Here is a 22,981-nt window from a genome sequence, read left to right on the forward strand (position 1 = left end):
TCTGTGATCATTCACTTTTCATATTCTATAAGAATTGCTAATAAAACATGCAGTGCAATGTTTTCACGGTATCATACACTTGCACGTGCTTAAGCTGTTAGCATGGAGAATCGTGCTTGACTGGGAATAAGTATAAGATAAGGGTGTTGCTACACATTACTTGCAGTGATCCTTCGGAGTAATCCGTCTCAATTGGGGAGGAATTCTGACAGTTCCATATGTAAGTAATTTTGATTTTAAGTAGGTTTATGACTGTGGTGACTTCAGATCGAATGAATTCCAAAATGTGTAAACGTTTACCAGTTGCGAGGAGATACTAGCCCTTACAGGCTCATCAAATACAGCACATTTGGGGTGTAAATTATAATGGAAAAAATTGAACCAATGGGAAACATTAACGACAAAATCATAGGCGCAAATTTTGAAGGTGACAATGACAAATTTGTTTACTTATTCTGTCCCATTGACTTCGGAGAATGTTGTTTTACACAGTAGTTACAGATGTCATCGTGGAAGATTTAATAAAATCAATGATCAAATATTATTCACGACCTGTACAAAGATTTCTCGGAAGAAAGGCGTGTTATTTTTGCTCGTTTTTGCAAGTTCGTTTGTTTCTAGTTATTGATATTCCGTCTGTTTCTTTACTTGTACAAGTTTTGCATGTTATGACTCTATGGTCCTATACTAAGTAACAGGAAAGCGAATACCTAGTTCGTAAAATTCAAGAAATTTATTTCCCAAGATATAAGGTAAAGCGTGTAAAACTTTACAATATTCTGAATTAAATACCAAATCCTAAACGTTCTATTACAATTTTAATGTATGAAGTTCAAACTGAACTCGCTGGTGCTCACATAAATTTCAATATTGAATATGTTCTTGTAATCTCGAATGTGGTAATGTGCCAGTGGCCTGGAATATCCATCTATTGTTTACCAGATATTTCATGAATATTTTTTTCCGAAGAGGGTCTTGTTGGCAGATCCTCAATATTCATTTTTGAAGCAACTCAACAGGATAATGTTAAGATTTTTGTAAAACTTTTCGTCCAATAGTTTGATCTTGCTAAAGGAAAATGTTATTGGATTATATATGGCATATAAATGTGTCAATGAGATTTGTTTAATCACTACTTTCGTAACGGAAAATGAAGCCTGGTGGGAGTGGATCTTGCCGAAACGCTCAATATTTCGATATTTTCGTGCCAGTGGCCTGGAATATCCATCTAAAATGTCTGAATTCAATATTGTCGACTACTTGGATAATTCCAGGGAATACTTTGAATAAATAAAACTACCCAAGTTTAAAACTGAATGGAACAAGACGATTCGGCTTCTCGTGTTACGACAAAAATGAAAGTCAACGGGTTTATAAACCCCTCCACTTGAGCAAGGTTTCAATTGCCACATCTGGATATATGTAAATTTAATGGAACATTTCTAGAACTTTCGAATGACAGTCAAGATTGTACCTTAACTCAAACTGGACTACAATATTTTCAATTTATAATCTGAACATCTAATATATAATCGTAGAAAAGGAATATTTTTATAAAATGTCGCTGGACAGTGAGACCATTGACTTGATCTGGACTAAGGCCAGTTGCAAATAGATGAGCATAACCTTTAGACTGAGAAAAGCGAATAAACAATACGAAATACGTAACAATAACCATGTATCATTGACTTTAGGGAATGCTTCACAAATCATTAATGCAAAATGCCAAATCGAAACTTTTATTGTGAATTTCAATGTGTATATTAAAATATCAAGGATTTTTGCATAGTGTTAAAAAAACAAGGGTATTTTCTTGTATGTTGTGATTCAAAAGACCATGCTAATAAAATGTTAGTGACACTGAAATAATGAATTTAAAATGGCTATTGGCCATGTAATTTAAAATTAAAAATGAAGATTGGCTATTGTTTACCAGATATTTCATGACTATTTTTTTTCCGAAGGTCTTGTTGGCAGATCCTCAATATTTATTTTTGAAGCAGCTCAACAGGATAATGTTAAGAATTTTGTAAAACTTTTCGTCCAATAGTTTGATCTTGCTAATGGTGCTCAATGTACTGTGTCCCATGTTATAACTCCTAGTCTTAAAATATGCAACAAGAAAGTGGAACCAACAATTAAAATAAAATCGGCAAACAATTGATTTCCCTTGATAACAAAGTGAAAATTTAAAACAAATTATTGCGAATTAAATTCCAAATCTGAAATGTCCTATCACAAGTCCAAAAGTATTGTGATCCGAATGAAATCCAAAGCCAATGAATAATTTATCTTTAATTCCTCTCTAATTATCTGGACACGCCTGCAAACTCTCAGGGATTGGATTCGCACAAACTGTAAGACCGTACTGGTGGTCTAGTGGTTAGAGCGTCAGTCTCTGATGCGGGAGGTTCTGGGTTCAATACCTGTCCTAGTCATATCCAAGACGTACAATAAGGGTACTAACGGCTGCCTCGATTTGGCGCTCAGCTTTGAGGTTAGTGTTAAGACTGGTCGGCCTGGTGTCAGGATAATGTGACTGGGTGGGACATCATGCTACATGTCTGCGACATGATGCACCAGTGCTAGGCATCAATTTCACTGCCATGTCCCATCCACATTATCCTGACACCAGGCCGACCAGTCTTAAAACTAACCCGTTAATGCTAGCGCCAAGCGAGGCAGCTGCTAGTACCATTTGTAGAAGTCTTGTATATAACAAGACCGGGGGTTCGAACCTGAGACCTCCGACATCCGTGGTGGACGCTCTCCTCACTTAGGGCACCGGAGCTGTGTCAAATTTTGTTATCGAGTCGATACAAGCACATGGACATGTCACATGTAAAGAGACTACTGTGTGGTCTTCATACGGCTTATTTATGATTGTCAACATACGAGAAGGAACAGGTCGCTTTTAACAGGTGGATATGTGGCATATTGCTGATAGGATTTCAGAGTTTTCATTCTCTTCTTCATGCATGCATGTACATGCAAAATTTACAGGAGCTTCAAAACACGGAAAATGTTATTGGATTATATAGGGCATATAAATATGTCAAAGAAATTTGTTTAATCACTACTTTCGTAACGGAAAATGAAGCCAGGTGGGATTGGATCTTGCGGAAACGCTCACTATTTCCAATAGTTCCGTCTGCTCGTTTATTGATAGAGCATATGAATAATCGGTGAATCGGGCAATCGATTCGGGCGCCAAAAGTCTATCAGTGTAAGTTATTTATGCCCCTATTTCCATTTGTAGGCACATTGTATTTATCCTCTGTTCCTTCTCTCTGTCCACATCAGGATGAAAATCTTAAACGTGCCAAGTGTAGACCACTTAAGCAATCAGTGAGGTGACATAAAAAATGCCTTAAAGGTAACTCTAAACAGCAAAAAATAGGCTTCAGGTAAAACCATTTTTATAATTATGGAAACGGTCAGTGACTGAACTTTCATGGCCTATTGATATGTCACCTATACAAATTTTTAAGTAGCATTTTGAACTTGCATCACGGTCGTATTTAAAAACGACGGGTATATCGGGCGTTGATGTTGACTGTAGTTCGAAATTGTCAAATGTGATGCATCAATTTTAAAAATAAACAAAGGAAAGAAAATATACAAGTAAACGTAGTGACTAAAGACTGTTTTTTCGTTTTTTAAAGATGTTATGTTCTTGCGTCCCAGATACAACCACTCTGGTGTTTTTACATTAGACCTACCCGATCTTCATAGTATTAATCCGCGCACGTACTTAACAAACTAAAAAATCTTTTATCGATGTAGTAATGAAGTTAATTGCATCGGCACATAATGGAGAAACTACATGCAGATGAACGGTTTTTTGTTTAAAAAAAATATAATTATATAATTAAACGAAGGGTATACTGTTTTATAATTTGATATATGAAAATAGTCATGAAAATGTTTTCACTTCACCCGTGAAATATTAAAAGAATTGATGCGAATATCTCTTCCCAGCTTGCTTATGGCATACTGATCCCGCAAAGCCAGAACCAACGAATGAACCAATTCCATCCTTCTGGTCAACATATCATCTACTGCAGTAAACTGGTTAGATAAAAACCCCAGAGATCGACGACTCCCATTGAACAATTAAAAATACAATGAATAAAACGTGCAATACATGAGATACGGTTGAATATGAAAACATCAAAATACATTATGCATGCACGCATATAATTGACTTTGTACCCATTTAAGCATTTCACAAGAACCAAAGTACGAGATTGTTATGTCTGTCGCAAGATTAAATCGTACTGGATTATAAAAACCAGAACACGTCCAACTAATGCATGCATAATATAAATAAATTCTGTTCAGCTACAAAAGATTTCCAACTTGAAACTATTGTCTACCAGGCATTATTGTGAGGTAGGTCTGACTCATTAACTTTAACAAATTCCAAAACATTTAAAATATAAAACAATCCATCACACAGCACTGGTAAGGAAGACGGAGCACATTTTTTTTCTTCTCGTACATCTACAGCTCAAGATTGCTTCCGTAAAGTGCCAAAAACACGTCTGTATTGAGATCATACGGGGAAAATGTTTGGACTAAAAGTACACTGCTTGTAGCCAAATCCACGACTAGAGAACTCGAGGTAATCGGGTATCTCAACACCATCACATTCTAGGTGCAGCAGTTGGTAAACCAACCTCGGTAGTTTGAAATAGCTACGCTGTAACTATACACCTCTGGCGACATATGTAAAGGGCAGAAAAAACAATTACATTTTCGTTCGTGTATTATACACCGTTATTTTAGTATATACAATTCGTGAAAACTTGTACATCTACACTCACCTTACACACCTCTGCTACCTATTTACTTAGTACTTTTATAACATCTGAGCTGAAGTTAGTGGCCCTTTAACATACGCTCCCTCAACACCATCTTACAATTCCATCTTGTAAGTGTAATTATTTCTTCATGTTATACATGCTTATGAGAAGTTGGTGTATATTATTATATAAGCACATGTCAAATTCGTTTAATAACTCGCTAACTATTTTCAATGCTGATCATTTGCAATAGCTGTTTATTGAAATTACGCCGGCACACTTTGTGCAAACATAAACTCAAAGGACTAATTAAGCATACAGACACACAAGCTTAGTTTACGCGTGTATTAGCATAAAGAAAATGTCACTACTCAAGGAAGATTTCTGACTGTAATAGGTAACTATACAAAGCAAAACAAAGGTAACGAAAATTCTCTTACTGCCTGTCTGTCTGTCTCTCTCTCTCTCTCTCCATAAAAAAATCAGATCAACATTCTCATTTAGTTTACATGATCAGTATTAGACGCAAGAGAGGTTCTCTTTGACAAAACGCTGATTATTTTTCAAAACTTTCTATTTCAGTAGGATTTCCACGATGTTATTGTTAATTATCTCTTCACTTGCGTTATGCACATTTTCAACAGCGAGCAACCAGTAAGTATAAATGTTCATATTAATTTGAAAACTACAAACCTATTCTTACCAATTAATCTTATTGTTTTTATTCTTTCTCGTCCATATGCTGATCAGTCATTACTGTTGTCCTCATGATAGTAAATAAATATTACTACTACTAATACATACAATTTTTGTTGTTGTTATTATTATTATTATTATTATTATTATTAACCCCTCCGGTAGGCTAGTGGTTAGAGCGTTCGCCTCGGATGCGGGAGGTCGTGGGTTCGATCCCAGGCAGAATCGTACCTAAGACTTACAAAAATGGTTCTTCCAGCTGCCTCGCTTATCGCTCAGCATTAAGTGGTTAGTGTTAAGACTGGTTGGCCTGGTGTCAGGGTAATGTGACTGGGCGGGACATCATGCTACATGTCTGCGGCATGATGCCCCAGTGCTAGGCGTCACTATAAACTGCCACACTGCAGACATCGTAGCGATATGACTGAAAAATTGTTAAAAGCTACGTTAAAAATGCAAGGCACACACACACACACACACACACACACACATTATTAGTACGCATAGATAATTTCGCTGCCTTAATCATAGCTTGACTGAATATCTGAATGATGTACATGTTAATGAAGCTTGTCTGCATACAATAGGAACTTCTTGTAATTGCTGTACAAATCAACAAAGTATAGATGCATGCTTCCAGGTTTATTCCCGACATCTTGCATAAAACACTGAGACTGAAAACAGAACAATTATTTCGTCTTACATTTTCAGTCTCAAAATAGAGAAATTAAAAATGCACACGATTCTTTAATCCTAGTGCAATTCATCGCGTCAGAGTAGAAGTCTATTCATCTAAATTGTCATGGTCAAGATATCACAGATCGAGATCTTGATCTGAAGAGCTGGTGTGTGTGTGTGCGCGTGTGTGTGCGTGCGTAGAGATAGAGGGGGAGCGTTGTTGAGTTGCAGGCAATTGGCACTATCGTTGCTAGGTAATTATATCCTTCGACACCAATTTGACCAAACATCTACATGTATCTGAAAATAAATCATTGGGCTGACTGATTCATCACGAATCTAACCATACATGTATGTGAAAAGATAACATTACATCGATAATTAGAAATCATAAGGCCCCTGGTAGGAGGCTTAAAAACCAAATCATGGAAGTTTCACAAAAGTGTTAAAGAGATTGTATAGACTTGTCATATATAAACCAGGTGTATATTTTCTCAAGTGTGGGTTTAAAAGACCAGTCGTTATCTTAATATACTCTACTTCAACTTTTGCATTTCTGCAGAAGACCACCTTTTTAGGATTTACTTCTCGACTGAATTATAAGGGAGTCGCGTGACATTAAATCACAAAGTGAAACAAGAGTATGAAGTCCAGATATAATACATTTTACACGCCTGATATACTGCCCCGTTAGAGTAAGGTGGAGGTGAAATACTGTAAAAATTCGAAGAGAAGCTATTGGCATAGAAACATATAATGAATAGTGGCAGAACATAATGCAAAATTATATCTGGGTGTACATGTATATACATTAAGCACAAATTATTGCGTTATACACTCGATTACTTTACGAAAAAGTGTATAGAAAATTAATTTCCATTACCAATTTTTCAGCACCTATATGGTTGTTCATCCCAGTTATGTCAGGCTTGATTCCGATTTCCTAGTTCATGTGGAACTTTTTAAGAAGGTTGTCCACTCGGAGAAAATAACTGCAGAGTTTGTGACAAATGAAGTAAACAATGTCAGGAGATCTGCACTCATAACTTCCGTCTCCCTGAAACCTGGTAAGAAGTTTAGGCTACGTCGAGTAAGATTATTTGCCGGTAAATAATTCATTTAATTTCATATAATTAGCGTGTCTACCATATGTTAAGGCACGTATGACACGTACCTATAAACGAGAATGCTTTGAGAACTGACATCGTAATAAAGGTCGAATCATAGGCAATTTTATTTTCTTTAGCTTGCATCAGGACGGATGTATGTATGTATGTATCTCCTGATTGAGCGAAGGCATGATCTGATTTACCTATTACTTGTACAAGCAACCGACCTTTTTTATTAAATGACAACTTGCTTTATTTAATGCAATTAAAAAATAAGATTTGATAAAATGAGAAATTACGTTACATCATCCACCTTATAGTAATTTCATTTCTTTCTCGTGTTTCTCAGGAATGCAAGCAACGGACATCATCCTATCGGTATGTTTGTGCTTTGAGTTTGCTAGCAGCAATGAAAACAAAAAAGAAATGCAATAACATACTTTTATCTTCTAGCGATACCTTAATAATGATCTAATTCATTTGTTTTTGTACAATATTCGGTGTTTAAGAGAAAACGTGAAAATTATGCATGCAGTCGCACAGACTCGAGTATAGAGGGTCTTTGTACTGTAAGAATTATATAGATAATCGATCTGTGAATTGTTATTGTTGTAATACAGATCACGTTTGGCCCAGTGCTTTGCATAGTTCCGTGAAATAGCCTAGGATATAGGACTGGATAATTCTTGCTTAGGGATTTTACTAATTGGAATGTCATGAATAAAAAGTACACCTTTCCAGAGCTTTTCAACATTAGACGATGATCCAGTGCACTGACTGAACGTTTGATAAGGAATTCAAATGTATTAATTTGTTTACATGGAATTTATTCTATAAGCGTCGTTGTAACGAAAGTATGATTATGATTTTGCGTTTCATGATTATTACATGTGTTAATGTATTTCCATTAGTTGATTTATTTTCGACAGATTCCAGCTAATTTTGAATCTAAACCCTACCAGCTAGAAGTGAATGGAACAGGGGACGTATCTTTTAATACGTCCAACTACGTCTATTTCCTTGGCAAATCGATGTCCATCTTCATACAGACAGACAAAGCGCAGTACAAACCAGGACAACTAGGTATATGGCGCATGCTTTTGTAACAAGGTTATAGTTCCAACCTTCTATTTTCACCAAAAGTTGGTTATGAAGAACGTGTACTTCCAGATGTACATCAGTGATACTTAAGTGGTAGTTTTGGAACTCGTTATCCTCTGAAATAACTTTTTATATTCCCTCGACTTGATGTAGATTAGGAGAGGGCGACGCTATTACGTACAATACAAATGAAAATTCATTACGTCTTGCAAAATGATTTCGGAACAACGTAAACACTTCGTGTGACGATGTATATGGTTCAGGTGGGGTGCTTCCAATATTTTAAACTATTATAGAAGTCTTCACCCAGGCTCTATTTTGTTGGAAGTTAAATTTTGTGAAAGAAAGATGTAAAGGTCCGAGCGCCCAGTTAGCAATGCCGACGATAATATCGTCAAATACAAAAAAGGTCGAAATTCAATGAATGACAATTTAATAACAATTCAATAATCAAATGACTCAATATTACAATTACACTCCTTCTTGACCCTTTAATAAGCCTATTGCATCATTTAATTAACAGTGAGATTGGTTTCCACCTGTCCTTGTATTTCTGCTCATCGTTTGTATCCTTTTTCTCTATTTCTCCCAAATCCTTCTCTTCCTCCCCGACCTTCAGCCGAATTCCACGACTTTCTTTAGACGCCTTCTCCTCCTCCACTGTTTCCCCCACTATTGCACTTCTATCGACTTCGACTTTTCGGCTAGTTTCAATTCCGTCCCTACGTCTTGAAGACACGGCACTAGTTGGAGCCGGAAGTTCTGTACCCTAGAATGCTTCATGGGAAAGCAGAAGGACGTTACGATATTTTTCCTTAACCCTCTCTTCTCACATACACACAGGTTATCATTAGATAACAGCTATTAAACTTCGTCGGTCAACATTCATTTACATCGAGATACCCATGCGTTTTCTATGGTAAAACAAACGTCGTAGTACAGCACGGTATCAATTACTTGTATATAAATCAATAAATTTCGTCACCTCAGTACATATTCCTATTCCTAAGCCCGTTATATTAATCTTGTATCTTACAACACGTACAAAGTACGCAAATATTCAAATACCCAAGCTCTGATAATATGCAAACGTCCATAGTAACTAATCTTTCATACTTCAACCATTTTCCAAATTCAAAATTAATGCATGTGTAAATTCTAACATAAAACATTAAGAAATGCACTGGTTTACTACGAAGTAACCTAAAAGCGAATTACAAAATTCTGACCGCAAGCTAGCTAACAAACTCTGTGTAATGCTCAAGCCCATTTCTCCAGTACGCATGTAAATGAAACACTACAAAGGTAATTCTACATACTAAAAGATCGTAGTAATTAAGTATACGTACTTTACAATTTTGATGCCGTAATGTTCTTAAAAAATCGAGCAAATCGCTTGATGACCTTTTCGAACCTTTGTCTTTTCTTAGAATCTAACTCTAAAGTTTACCGCCAAATGACTAGTGGCTTATTTTCGGAGTAAATCCTGTTGATCAAAAATCCTTATAGGCGAATTCTGAATTTTCTCTTACTAAATTTTCTCTTAACGAGTTCGAGTTTCTTTCGGGTCTGAATTGTAGTCGCACCCTCTGTCTGTTTTGATTTGACATCACTGTGACCCGATCCAATCCAACTTAGCGAACAATGTTTCTCTCATTGTCTGTCAATGTGGGACGGATAAGAACACGCATCGTTCACCCAGTAGAATTTCCTTTTGATCCTTGAGTCTACTTTTAACGGGTGTAATAACGAAAGCTTTTGTTAAGTGATGCAATCGGCCACCTTTCCAGCTAAAGTTTCCTGTCTCGGGCTGGTGATGGTAACCTTTCGTAAGAGTTCAACACTAACCTCGATGCACTGTTTAGAGATCAAACGTAACGGCATGGTAGTATTCCCATGACAGGTAGATTATAGATTGTACATCAGGGGTGCAAAACCGTGGCATGCGGGCAGGATGCGTACCGCGAACGTGTTCTGTCCGTCCCTCAGGGCGAATTAAAACAACACAGAAATCTGGCCATGAACAGTAATTATATTAAAAAAATTAGTATTTGCGGCCCTCGAGTGATCTTGGTAAAAAGGTTGTGCTCCCCTGTTATACATGGCTCTATTGCTGGGGCTTAGCAGACGTGACACCTTGTATTACAAGTGATAAAAATATACTATATATATATATAATGAGAAAAATATACTATATATATGAGATAGATGTAGATGAAAATAAAGATGGATAGGCAGATAATTAGATACATATAGATAGATAATTAGATAGATAATTAGGTATATACAAGTTCTTAGGTAATGTTTACAAGACACATGTTATATGCGAGCATTAAACAAAGTATATACTGTATAGCTTCATTCAACTATATGATCATTAATGAATGGATTAATAAATTTGAATTGTACGTTATTTTCACAATTCTTCATAGGACTGGTCTTTTGTTTGCAATGTACAGCTATATTGTACATCTTTACTACTATAAATAAATATCCGTAAACTGAAGTACGGTTACATTTGAAATATCTTTGAGGAACATCCGCTGCGTTTTGGTAAAGAAATTCACAATAAAATCCAATAGTCTTATTTTCCATCTATTGTGAGAATCAAATTCTCCTTAACTGGGAATCTTACTGTTAATTTGTCTTTGAGATTTCTTATTAAATGACCGCATGTTCCTTTCTTATCTTTTATGATCAGTTCAATACAGAGTTTTTGCGGTTGACCCTGGACTGAAGCCGCCGAAGTCAGTAATTCTGGATGTCGAAATATTTGTAAGTGATATAATTTCGTATACAAAAGTCCTTAGCTATGTAGACTGTCTTCTCCTTTATTTGGTTTTAAAATGAATAATATTCCTTCCTCCCATGTAAGTAATTGTAAGCGGAGTGGCCCAATGTGATTCAGTCCGTCACTCACGTTATTTGCAATGTACAAATATACTATATCGGATTGCTTTAATGAAAGATACTGTTTAAAGCACCTGTATCTAATGGAAGCAATGACGGTACCAATACCTTGTGTAAGTTCAAATCGTGTTTTACTTATTGTACCTATCCAAAAGTTGTCTGGTTTTTGTCTAGTAGACCCTACAAACGATATGGCCGTGAACGCAGTCAAAAACCTCAGTTACATCTCTTTCGAGTCACAATCCTGTTAATCAAATACACCTTTCATACGAGCTAGAGTGTAAATTGTAGATTTTAAAATTAAGTGTAGATTTTTAAAATTAACTGTGCTGAGGATGGCATTTGTTGCCTTATAGTTTGTGATGATAAGGGTTGTATCATAACCTTCTCATTGCTTGCTATGAGAATGGATTACTCATAGGTTAAGAAATGTTTGTGCCCATGGTTAGAGAGTTCAGACTCTTGAAAAGGTTCTCACCCACCCATAACTGTGTAGATACGCCTACATCTTGGGGAATGATGTACCGAATTACTGTAAGGAAAAGACGTCTCTTCTGACTCTAGGAACAAACGTTTATTTAAATTGAAATATACAGTACTACATTCTAGAGTTACATATATAAAGCCTTTGTTTAAATTGTACGAAATACATCTAAGATTACACTTTTTCTTCGAGTATTCCGGCTTCATATACATTTGTATAATTTCTGCCTTTTTGAATTTAATACAGATAGTTAAATCTAGAGTAACTTCATGATTGCCAATGTGTATAAAATTCAATAGTTGCGATAAATGCAATCATTTTGAAGAAATCTATTTTGCTAACTTTAAAATAGAATACTAATTTGGAATAGGTAACTAAACATGACTCATTATTACTTAAAGAATCTTTGATTTCGAAATTAAATGTAAACATGAAGTTGGTAGCGATTTCATCTTTTCCTATAATACACATTACAAATACAATTAAACAATATCTTATTATAATATAAATTATAAAGAAATCACAAAAATATTGGACATATATGAACTTTACCGTTAAACTCTCAAAATATTAAAGAGTGTCCAGTCTTAAAAGAAGTTTGCGAACACAGACGATTCTTACCTGTAAGGAAAAGACAGAGCTGCTCTGACTCGAGGAACGAACTAATTCTGCGTACCTCTGGTCTCTTTATGTAGTTTTCGATCTTTTCAGATCAGAACAAAAGCTCTCGACCTTTTCCACGGAAATCGCGTGAATCATCTCGCTTAACTCGTCCATTATTAATTTAATTTGGCTGTACAGCAGATCGCCACCAATCTAAATTTCTGACCTTGAGATACAATAGAAATGTATCATATGGATTTCTGCACCTGCTCGTAAAGCGCGATCTTATAAAATAGCATACACACGCATTACACAAATATACAAAATCAGTTTTAGTGGAAACTTTCAAAATAATTTAATGAAAAATTACTTTTAATACAATTTAGAGAAATCTTCAATCTAAATATTTTTACTCAAAAATTCTGTCCTAATAGTTTATAAACTGTTAACTTCATGAAAGAATTTAGAATACTCTCTACATCAAAAGGCCATATTCTGTAAAAAGGTTGGAAATAACGAAGGCAGTGCAAGACTATGCAAAGTCCATCCCTACCCAATTTTAACCTATGTAAGGATCTCGCTTCCAACATGGTTCGTTCAATTAGTATTCTAATATTAAAGATCCTGCAATGAACTAGCGAGGTGGAGAAAATACACTTGCTGACTGTATCCGTCTCCACTCTGAACATCCGAGATCTAATCTAAACGCGCGAGTTTTCTTATCCATGTGTTCTCGTACTTGACAGCATTCAGCAAACATGTTCAAAAAGTAAAAAAGATAAATAAATGCAAAAAAGTGGCTAGAGTTTGAAATCGAATCTATACAATTCGTTTTGCAGAAAAAGCTATTTTGGAGGTGAATAGATTGTTATCCTCTTTCGTATGCATTGTTTTCTTCCTTTAAAACGGTAAAATGTATCCTTCCACAAAACATTGTTGGATAACGTTTCTTTCTTGCCATTGATACCTGGTTATCTGCATTCCATGCAATGAAAGGATTCTAAAGGGAACAAGCTCAGTGAGACCAATGGGGTACAGGACATTTTTGGCACAGCCGGATCATTTCATCTGTCGGATATGCCCGTCCAGGGAAGCTGGCGTATCACTGCAAAAGTCAAGGTCGGTATTTCCTCATTTCCACTGATTTCTTCCCTTGTAGTTCACGTCTACTCTCTTTAAAACAATACTCTAAGCGTCCTCATCAATATCATCGTCTTGTTTGTTTGATAATAATTAATTTTGTGAAAATAAGTTTAGCGGCTGATATGTCTGATAGTCAATTATTAGGAATATTTCTCCGATTCCAAGAAAGGTGACCAGAGCTGATGTTGAGGCAGTGTGTCATAATGAATAGGCTTCGTTATCAGATATTGGAAGTGTCAGGATATCAGTTTAAATTAAAACAATATAGCTGATAGTTTTGTAGATAATTATTATACTCAGTATTTGATTATTAATCGATTCCATCCTAATGACTCGACCATAAAAGAGGAAAAGCCACATGGAACAGTTAACTTATTTCTTAATCTCGTCATACTGTTCGGGAATAAAGTCTTGTTGGAAACCTGTACATTAAACCATCACTTTATCACCTCCGTATTTAATTATGAATTTAATGTGTGTTCAAATATAATGCGTGATGATTTCCGATCCTAAACAATTTTTAGGGTCATTCGGGTCAACAGTTGTCATTTTAACACATGTGATAGCAATGATATCTCATAAGATCATGAATAGAAGTAATAGTTCATCAAATGCGAGAACAATATATGACCAATTTACGAGGCAAATGGCATATTCGCTGGTTCTTCTGCAGTAGACTCGTTCACCAAAGCTGTGCAACATACACCAGTTACTGGAAATTTCTAAAAGATTAATTCTAATTTGATACGATCTGTAGAGATGAAAACTTCTATTCGACGTTTTTAAGTTGCGCGCATGTTGCAAATTTGTCGGTTATTATTCAATTAGTTACTTAGATTTTATTTGATTGATAAATGACCCTTTTCTGAATTGAAAACTAAGATGCTGCTGAATAACGAAAATGATATTTAATTTTAAATTTTAAACGGCGTCTTTTGCAGGGAACGGAGATACAAGAATCCCATTATTTCCAAGTTGAAGAGTATGGTAAGTCGAAATGGAAGTGAATGCTGTTTTATATCCGATATTTTTTTCTATAGTATGCTGCTAAATGCATTTATTTTTAATTAATAGAAAATTGAAAGTAATTTATAAAACTGAATATTGGAATTACAACAATTAAACTGCATGGAAAGAAAACTGTAAATAACTGGTCATAAACATTTCATTTCGAAAGGTCACGTAGTTTTACCTCTGTAATAACAAGAATCATATACAATTCATTAATAAAATCACTTGCAAGTAATTATATACTCTCGCATCAATATTCTTTCATCATATTTATTTTTGTAGCTTAATGGGGCTACGTCACTTTTCCAAAGTTAAACATCGGTCAAATTTGAATACTGTATTACAATTATTATAATTTAGCTTTGTGCAATAATCTTTTCCAACACCCGAACTCCTATTTCTAAAGGCACCAACCCACCCCCGAGAAGCAAATCAAAATAAAATACAGTGGACTTGTTGTATTTGGATTTAAATGTTGCCTTTTTCCACATACTGTATTCATGTCTTTATGATGCGCGAACAACTGTTTCTTGAATAACATTTGGTCTATGAAACACTTTTTGATAAGCTATGTTTTTGAACTTTAAATGGTAGCACAATACAGAAAATTGATACAAATTTATTGCCACACCTGAATCTTGCGAGTGTCAATTAACTGACAGTCGTGAAACATACGAAAACGTCAGTATTCTCCAACAATGGCATTATAAAACTGATAATATTATGGTTCTTTGAGTGTAATTAAGGACTAGTTGGGACAAAATGTTTAGTTTAATGTTTTAACCTTAGTTAACCTCAGCTGATTGACACCCATTATAAATGCCAAATGTTATTGGTACAAGTTATTTCGTCGAGACGTATTCGAGACAGTTACATTTTCTCAGCGTGAACTTTGTATGTGATTGAATCACATTATTCTTGCTCCATTTGCATCACGATGACGAGGATGAGATGATTTCGGATTATATATCAGACGGATTACTGGTGAGGAAAATCGAAGCTGTTGACTTTAAATGGGTTTAAAATGTAAGCAAGTGATTGGCTGAAATACAATTGTTTCATGTCTTTTGATTACGTTTCATCGTATTGCAAATTAATCTGGCCTGGGTCATACTTTCATTAAATATGCTTTGTTCTTGCTGGCATTGATGTTCCTTTAGTGTTTTTCTTTCGTTATGTGTAATGTTTTTTTTTTCTCACTGAAGCAGACTTGGTAATAGCCCATTTTGTATTACAGTCCTACCAAAGTTTGAGGTCACGGTTCAGCTTCCTTCCTATGGAATTCCAGATAATCCATCACTTTCCGGCGTGGTCCGAGCCAGGTAAATGACCGGTTTCTTTATTGATTGTTGCTTAAATATTAAAAACTGGTTTATAATGTCTTGCAGATGGAATGGAAAACTAGAAAAAATAGTTAATGTTACGCTATATGTTATCCAATTTACTATTGGACGCCTACATTGTTAAATGTGGTGTTGGAGAGATGGTTTTTAAAATCTTCAAGAAAAATCCATGTCAGATAACTAGATTTCTTTTAGTGAAAATGATGACTAGGATAAACATTAAAGAACATTGACGGATTAAGGCCATGGCAGATTTTAATTAACTTTGCATGTATAACATAATTTCTTTAGGCTCAACGCAAGTTCTTCTAAAGATTTAAATGCATCATATTTTTAGATATACTTTTGGGAAACCTGTCCAAGGTGTTTGTGTACTACGAGTAGAGCGTCAATACTCTAGAGGCTTCTACGATCCAGTTGCTGTCCATACACAATTCACTGTAAGTATACTCGCAGTAGCTAATCATAAAAACCATGTCGTTTCTTTTTTTATGCTTTAGAAATCGTCAATATTTAAATTAAATCAATTTAGCGCGTTGACCAAAACTTGCAAGAGAGTCATCTAACAAATCATGATTTCTGTAATGAGAGAGAACAATTTTGAGATTAAGTCTAATGAGAAACACGACTTGATTATTCGAAGGATCTTAAAATTCTTGCAGCAGAAAACGAGTGAAACCAATTTAAGGAATGCTATCAGGAAAGAAAAGTAGATGATAATGAAAACTTTGAATCCGAGTACATTTTGTCAAAGGGTCAATTGAACATTTTTAAATAAAAGACGAGAAGGAAGATCAATATCATGATTTGTCTTTTAAAGACAATTAAAATCTGTATTATAACTGTCTTTAAATGCCTTTAAATGCATGCCAAACGTTACCACTGATCACTGGTGAAAAAAGTTTGATACTTTTCTCAAAAATGTACATATGTAACGAAGATTTACATTTTTATTTGAAAAAGATAAACGGTGAAGGATCCTTCGCAATACCGACGAGTGTCTTGAAAAGGTTGTCACGTGACATTGAGAGCGAATCATTCCGTGTAATAGCTAACGTCACAGAGACGTTGACGGGCATAACGGAAATCAGCGAAGAAATGATCACCTTTTATCCGGAGAAAATCAAGGTGGAATTTGCGCCGTATATGACCGAGAGTTTCAAGCCTGGATTCCCTTACCGTGTTGCTGTTAGTATCATACTTGTGAGCTTTGGTGTGGGATTGGACCATGGGTGTGGGGAAAATTCATTAAAATACCAAACGATATTTTACCTCCTACAACGTCCATAAATACACCTAACAGGAAATGTAATACAAATCCATTAGTCATACATATTATGTCTTACTTTGAATAAGAGGTAAAATGTTTAAAACCCATATAACGCCTTATTTTGTTTTTAATGTCTCCGGTATTTCTACATCGTCTTATTCTCCAATCAATCAATTCCTATGTTCCAAGCTTACATTTTTGGGGAGACTTAAGTAGAGTTTTTGAACTTTTAGAATATTGTTTTAACGTCAGCATGCAAGACAAAGGCTTCGGAACAATTCGTACTGAGACAAGCAGCTTGCAGAGTGACTTTCTCTGCATATAAAACTCGTGTTGCTTGATGCAATTATTTCTGGATACGAGTAGATAATCGTATAACTATATGGTGTTTCGTTATTACTGATAAAGCTATTTTGTGCCTAAAATATTACTATCGATAACAGTAATTATGCATCGTGATCTAGTTTCTATTTATGTATTTTCATAGGTAAAGGTTACAGAACAGGATGGCCGCCCACTTGTAAACCCAACGGAAAGCTTGAAAATCAACGTTACATATTTCACAAAGACGGCAGTAGCAGGTATCAGCGATGTGAACACAGATCTCGAGTTCATCGGTCCATTCCCTCTTGGAAAAGTCCTCTACGTTCCAAACAAGGAATATACACTATCTCCGGATGGATTTGTAACCTTTGATCTGGATATTCCAGATTATGTTTTCACTGCGAGCATCTTGGTATGTAATACGAGTCCTTTCTGTATGATTGTTAGGATTGTATTTTGTACAGTGTACGATGACATTTACCTAAATTATCAATTCACCGCGAAACACTGGAAGACACGAGGACTGTTAGAAATGTATAGAATGTTTACGTAATTGCTATCATAGCAATACATACGCCTACTTCACATAATTACAGTAAAACAGCACGTTGGCTTCCAGAAGCGTATGATACTAATAACTGGAACCAAAGTGATCTATTAACAAGGAATGTTGCAAGTTTAACAAATGCTGAAAAGGTATTTTTATATTTCTTCCGAAAGGAAAAGATATCAACCATACCAACACTAAGAATAATATAAGAATAGTGTCCATATATATCCAATTAATTGTAAATACAATGCGTTACAGTGAAAGAAAACATATTTATTCGATTTTTAAAATATTTTATGAACTTCTCGGACTTTCAAAATTTCCATGTAAAAGTTTTACAACTCCATGGATATTGCTAGAATTTTTGCTAAAGGAGGTACTAAAGACGCCATTTTGATACCTTTTAGGCCGAGTTTGCTGGAAGAAATGTTTACAAAGACATCGTCAGCTTTCAGTCTCCATCAAGTACATTCTTGAAAGTAGAACTTTTGACCAAATCACCAGAGGTATATATTTCGTTTCCTAACAAATGTAATAGAAAAAAGTAAAACTAAGGGAAAAACAATTGAATAAATTTAAAAATTATCGAAGCTTCCTGCGTATAAAAAACAACGATAATAATAATAGTAATGATGATAATGATGCTAATGTTGAAAGGGAAAACACGATAGTACAAGCCAAACTACACTTCGTCTAAACGTCCTTGGCGTTTGAGAACAATATAGGGGCCATAGTCACCACACATAGTTTATCGAAATCCAGTTGAATTAAAATAAAGGCGAGCGCTTATAAGTTATAGAGGCACATAATCGTTTCCATGAAAATTCTTTTAATATGTTGTGGTTTCTCGAAACAGCGAGAATATCAACAATATTGTATCTGCAGTCCTTAACGGCGGACTTTTTCAAACTTAAACTATGTTTAAACCAGAATTTTTTTGCATTGTTTAAGGTAGAATAGGCAGGTAGTCTTGATGCTGAAAAAAAAATCAACAATCCACAATGAGCTACGAACAAACCTATCCAAGAGTTTAGCGCAAAACTTGTTAGATTGCCATACATATCTAATCCTCAGATGAATTTTCTTTATAATTTTCAGATCGGGAAAAATGCAGTATTCAGTATCACAGGAAGTAAAAACCCAGGGGAAGTAACATACCATGTAGGTATTTTTCTTAATCTATTTTTCCACAGCCACAATCATGTTGCGTATAGATGGCATTGTTTTTGTTTTTTCTTTATTCAGTTTTATCTATAGTCGCTTGTACATCTCCAAAAATCAAACACATACTGTAGTATGTTGTTCACTTGTAAGTAACTGTTGGCGTATTTTCCTCTTTGCTGTCGCTATCATTTCAGGCTGTACATTAACAATATAGTCACAGGCACATACACTATTGTTTTCATGAATTAAATCATCTAAACGAATATGATGAAGATACTGACGAAAGGAACAACACGACAGGTACAAGTCTACCTACATTTTATTTAAACGACGTTGGCGTTTGAGAAATATACGGAGATTGTCACGACATATAATTTATTGAAATCCAGTTGCATACTTCATCTATACCGAATAAACTCCTGAATTTGAAAAGCAAGTTTTGTTGCATGTCATTAATTTATCATCAATTTAAAAAAAGGGTGATAATCAGATGAACGAAATAATGATTTTGACGTCACAATAGGATCCTTTTAAGGAATAAGATGGAATTGGAATACGCATGTCGGCTAAATTATCTAACTAATATACATTCATCGTCATTCTGAAAAGGTGGTTTTACAGCATTCTCAACACTTATTACCAAATATAACCTATTGAAATTAATTTTCGGTTTATTTTGTATAAACATGTGTATATATGCTGTAATATTCCTAGCTAAGAGATAAATAGGCTGCTTACACTAAGGATCTTATTTTGCAAGGACAGCTACTTTGTCGAAATACTTTGTATGCATGAGTTTAGTGATATCTTGGTTTATTTGTAAGTGTACAGTTTATGTAAGTACGCAACCTTTGGCATGCCATATCAAACTAAAGACGCCTTAAACAATGTTTAAAACTGTTTTTGACAGAAGCAACATCAGAAATCAAATGTCTTTTTTTTAAAATAGATTCTCTCAAAGTCACTCTTGTCGTTGACGGGAAAAGTGACAGTTAATCAGGGCAGTGTGACAGAGACCTTTACTGTCCTTATAACTTCCAATATGGCACCAGCAGCCCGTATTCTAGTGTACTATGTCGAATCTGATGGAGAAATAGTGGCTGATGGACTATCCTTCACGGTGCAAGAAATGTTTCAAAACAAGGTACGTTTTCGGATATGAACATTGAAATATAACGCATTTCCTTTTTACGTTCGAACATAATTTGTGCGTATTAATATTGTGAAATATATTTATTTTGTAGCACGTTCACCTTTTTATGAATAGGTGGACATCACGTTTAGCAAGATAAGGTCGCAACCCGGTGAAAATGTCGATGTTCAGCTGAAAGCAGACCCTGATTCCCTCATTTGTGTGCTAGCTGTAGACAAAAGTGTGCTGCTGTTGGGAACTGGAAATGATATAACTGAGAACAGGGTAAGTAGATTGAGAAAACGTTCCTATTATAAAAGATTGTAATTATTGGCTACATTTAGTTAAAGCAAGTCATTACATAACTATCCATGTTTAGCTCAGTTTAAAATGAATCTTACAATAATGATCTTAAAGTTATCCAAAACGTTAACTAGTTCCACGACTTTCATGTGTTAAGTAACTTTCAGATTATTTTATAACTGAACTTAGATTCTATTCAGTCTTGTATGGTGAAATGATTGAAGTTTGCTTCAGATGTCGTGGCTAGAACGCTGTGTCGTATCTAACGTAATAAGTAATATTATATGAAAGAAGGCAACATATAAATTGGATGGCTGAAACGTCACGCCAGTTGGGTCATATGATCAATATATCTATAACACAAGTTATCCCAAGCCTTGTACTATGCGTAGGGATGCAAGTTTCTGATTATGATTATATGTATTGCGTGTTTATTGTACTTGACTGGCAAAACAACCGAAAACTCGAAATGTGTAAAGAACAAATTTGTTTTATTGCTCTAGCTAGTCAATAAGAACTCTGGCATGCGTCGTTGCAGTGCATCAACATGTAAATCCGATTAATGCATTTTATATAATGTTGTAAAGCAGTCTTTTGCATACTTTTAATATTTTGATTATTGATCAGGTCCGGTATGATTTAGGCAATTATGGCTACGATGGGATCCCCTTCGTAAGAGGATGGGGTATTCTCCCGCCTTGGCCAATCCCTGCGGATGATGCATCTGACATATTCAGTGTAGGTATTAATGGTTTGTTTCAGATCTGTTGACACATTCTTTCATTATTTTCTTCGACCTTTTTATTTCGTAATCACAACTAAGATTGATATTTAATGCACAAGGTTAATACACATAAATAAAATGCTGAGAAGTTCAATACTCTTTCGCAAAGCGATAACACGTACGTCTTTCTTGTGTTAGGACAACACATGTATATAACAAACCCATTTATTTTGCTTTTACCTGTACTGTTTTTCAGATGTGCTTTTTGTTCCAAACGTAAATAAATCATGCGGTACATAAAGTCTTAACATAATGAATTATCCCATGCAAGTCATCATGGGATAATTCATTGAGTAACACATATCATTTTGTAGTAGAAGACTGTTTGATCCATTTTATTTTCAGCAAGCGGGATTGATCGTATCGACGGATGGAAACTTGCACAACTTTGATATATGGTCATGTAAGTGGAAATGTAGTTTTATTTTCAAGCGTGCTTAAGTAAATGAAGAAATAAAAGCAACATCAGGAGATACATTCCCATATAAATAGGAATATTGGAGTTTAGTGTTGTTAGAGATATTGGTTTTTATTGCCTTAGCTAGAAAATGACATTAAACTATTTCAATGTCTCCATAGGATCAATAGAGTATTACTTTTTGTCCTCTCTAACTGCCACTATTCGAAGAATTTTTACTGAAGATAATGTTCGCAGCTGTATTAAGTTATTAAGACAGGCAGGGCAGGATTAAGAGAAATAATAGGTGTTTTGAATTATGCCAGAAAAAATGTTTGTTGTTAGAAGATGAACTCCATTTTGTTTGTTTGTCCAGGTTAAGACCATATAAGAAAGAAATACTTTAATGACGTTTATTATCTATCCCCGTCTGTAGAAAAATTTGTATCCTAATTATTCATAGAAATATATTTTAATTATAATAAGAAATATTTCATACGTCAATTCAGCTTTTCGTTTTGGACAATCGTGAATATTGTCTAATATACTTAGAAGAACATCTTTATAAAATAATGCACCGATTATTGGAAATTATGTATACTCATGAACACCGTATTTAACTTCTTTCAAACCATCGTGCACATTTTTTTATACTTGTTTTATTTTGTAATATGGGCCGGTGGCCTAAATCACTGAATAAATTATTATTATTAGTAGTAGTAGTAGTACAAAGGTTTAGCTCACCTTGTGAAAGGCTATTTTTAGATATAGAGTTAACATACATAGAACGGATAGTGTTAGATCAAACATGATGGTCGTTGTGTCGAGATTGTCAGCATACAGATGCTTTGAATGTAATAAAGATCATTCAAGTGCAAGCTTTGTGGCATTCTTTTTGCTTTGTCTGGTTACAGAAGGATTAGTTTATATAAGTTCCACTGTACCATGAAAAGTCATGAATATTGAAGTCACCGTTGTCCTAAATCTGATTCAGTATTGTGAACATTTTCATGACGCATTTATTTGTCCAAGAGGCTGCAAATAGTAACCTGTTTAAACTACATTTTGTTGTATATATTCAGAATTATGCTTTTTGTTTCCTAGTAAAAGACAGAGTGATTCAACGTGCCTTCGGCGGAATATACCACTCACCAATGGTTTCATCCGACAT

At 34.9% G+C, this 22,981-nt stretch overlaps 1 protein-coding gene across 1 annotated transcript in view; it reads left to right on the forward strand.

Annotated features, from left to right (window-relative positions):
• The first annotated feature begins 201 nt into the window (after positions 1 to 201).
• LOC149785171 (CD109 antigen-like) overlaps positions 202 to 22,981 on the forward strand; it is a 91,883-nt gene continuing 69,103 nt past the window's right edge. Inside the window, exon 1 of the mRNA XM_089978962.1 lies at positions 202 to 220. The gene's annotated coding sequence lies outside the window, so the exon portion shown is untranslated. The remainder of the gene's footprint in view (positions 221 to 22,981) is intronic.

Source organism: Sinohyriopsis cumingii, chromosome 13 (assembly GCF_028554795.1).
Source record: "Sinohyriopsis cumingii isolate HCF-2022 chromosome 13, ASM2855479v2, whole genome shotgun sequence".
Classification (NCBI taxonomy): Eukaryota; Metazoa; Mollusca; class Bivalvia; order Unionida; family Unionidae; genus Sinohyriopsis; species Sinohyriopsis cumingii.